The sequence below is a fragment of the Petromyzon marinus genome, chromosome 35, assembly GCF_048934315.1.
Source record: "Petromyzon marinus isolate PM22_M1 ecotype Great Lakes invasive population chromosome 35, UKy_Petmar_22M1.pri1.0, whole genome shotgun sequence".
Taxonomy (NCBI): Eukaryota; Metazoa; Chordata; class Hyperoartia; order Petromyzontiformes; family Petromyzontidae; genus Petromyzon; species Petromyzon marinus.
Genome location: NC_133701.1, coordinates 10,064,764 through 10,067,334, shown reverse-complemented (window position 1 = coordinate 10,067,334; position 2,571 = coordinate 10,064,764).

Here is a 2,571-nt window from a genome sequence, read left to right as displayed (position 1 = left end):
TGCCGGGGCTTTCGAAGCCACGGCGGGTAAGGTGTTGTCATTATGGGCAGTCCGGGTTACGGGATGTAGTACCAGCGCTAGCGGGGCTTGGGTGAGCGGTGGTTAGCGCAGAGGCACCACGTACGGTGTGCGGTGTGGGCTCACGGTGAGGGAGCGAGAGGAAGCGTCAGCCAGCCAGGGTTACGTTGTGGCATGATACGCTGGTTGACCTGCCGACACGTGACCAGATGATATTGGAGGGGGGGGGCACCGGTGGACGGGGGCCGTGGGGTGGTCACGTGGTCCAAAGGAGCTCTCGGGAACCTTCGAGAAGGAGCTCGAGAGACCTGGAAGGTGGGCGGGGCGAAGGGCGGAGCCAGCCCCAGCCCAGGGGGATATAACGAGGGCCCCGTGAGGAGCTCGGGATTCTTCGTGTGCTGGTGTGAAGAAGATCCACGCCGGGGAGAAGAAGCCTCTAGCCACGCGGTCCAGGACCCAGCTCGTGGTCCGGGCCGGGATAGCGAACTGTGTCTAGTTCTGCCGGAGCGTGGTTAGATGGGCATTCGAGACCCGAGTGTAGATTGTGTTATGTTACGTAGCATTGTGTAAATAAAGTGTTGCTCCTAAGATAACGTCTGCGACTCAGTTGGACTCACTACAAATGTACACGTGATAAGGGGCCATCCATTTAGTACGTACACATGGAGGGGGGAGGGGGGGTTAACCCAAATGCGTACGCTTGCGTATGGGGGGGTCTACTGACAATGTACATACGCATAGGAAACGGGGGGGGGGGGTGAAACTTACTTAATAATTTGTCTACATTGGCCTTCAAATGAGTTAGATAGTTCGGCGGTGGACTATCTGTTTGCTTAAACACGTTAATATTATTCATCCTTGATCGGTTCTGCGTGGATTAAATATCGGCCGTTCTAAAGGGACTAGCTTGTTTGTCCGTCCGAGGACGGAAGCTGAAATATTAAAGATGTACATTGAGGTTTTCTTGTGTGATTTACCCGCTCATGATTATTAATGACGGGGGGAGGAGGCTGTTTTGCAGTGACGTCACGTACGGATGTAGCAGTGTGCTGCGTATATATTTTTTGTACCGTCACTTTCTGTAAATTAACGTCATATTTGAAGCGACTTTGCGTAATAAATTATTCAATTCGGCTCGACCTTCCTCTCACCCACTCGTAAATATTAATAAGGCGGGGGTAGGCCTCAAGTGGAGTGACGTCACGCGGGGGGGTAGGCCTCATGTGGAATGAGGTCACGCGGGGGTGGGGCTCATGTGAAGTGACGTCACGTGCGGGACACATTCTTGTCTGATATTCGTCATTTATTGGGGGGGGAGGGGTGCGTCAGGCGTTCGTACGCAGGGGGGGGGGGGTTAAAAAGTGCGCGTGCGTACAGGGAGGGGTCGAGGGGTCAAGTTTTGACAGATTTTTGCGTACCTACTAAATGGATGTGGCCCCTAAGCCACTTCATTGGGATATAATTTGTGGCCAGGTCGCTTCTGATAAAGAGCTACATAGCTCAGTGGGCCTTACGTGGTAAAATACAAACAACTTGGTTTAAAATAGTAACAAAAAATAGTTTATAGTAAAAATGGCGCTGCATTGGCAGCTGTGGTGCTTTGCGTCAATAACAGTGTGTGGCCTTACCACATTCCTGCGGAGGGAGCTGGTATGAACGTTGGGTTGCTCGGTCAATGGCCAGGGTCAACGGCACCACGTGGTGTATTCTGAAAATATGCCCGACTGTGAGGGCGGTCACAAGCCGGCGTGAGTAGGTTAAACGTTGAGTTTTATAAGGGCACCACGGGGTGTCCAGCCCCTCCCCACCCAGCCCCACCCCTCCCAGCCCCACTCTCCCCACCCAGCCCTACCCCTCCCATTTTATCCGGGTGTCCGGATACACGTGGACAGACATCCACAGACATACACAATTAATCCCCTGCCTCCTGTGAATTAATCCCGGTTGGGTTTCCAGTCCACTACGTTTCCAAACCAGTAAAAGGAAACAAATATGTCTATAATAGGCGACGTTTCGGGCAATGGTCCTTCTTCACAGCATACTGACAGGCCAGAGGTAGAATGGCCAATGCTCTGCGAAGAAGGGCCATTGCCTGAAACGTCTATTATATATATTTTTCTTTTGAAGGCCGCAGTGTTGAGTGATTTAAGTTATTTGAAGAAACTGTAGCACCAAATCAGCAGCAACCAGTCGATGCAGATTTAACACTGCATAGTTACAGGATAACTCGTTTTGTCTGACGATTCGTGAAATAGCCCCTTCGTTTACGTACTATGAAGAAAGGATCCTTGCCCGAAACGTCACCTATTTCCCTTTTTTTGGTTCAGGGCCACAACGTAATTGACAAATCTGTTGTCATTAATGAACAATGACATCACTAATGTATAACCAACCTTTCTGTCATGTACGTGTACTATGAAGAATGGTATGCTGCCCGAAACGTCGCCTATTATTATATCTCTGTTTTCCCTTGAAAGGGTCGCGCGCACAAACGCACGCACGCGCACACGGTGCAAATTGACCGCAACATTGCCGTGCCAGACGACAACAATA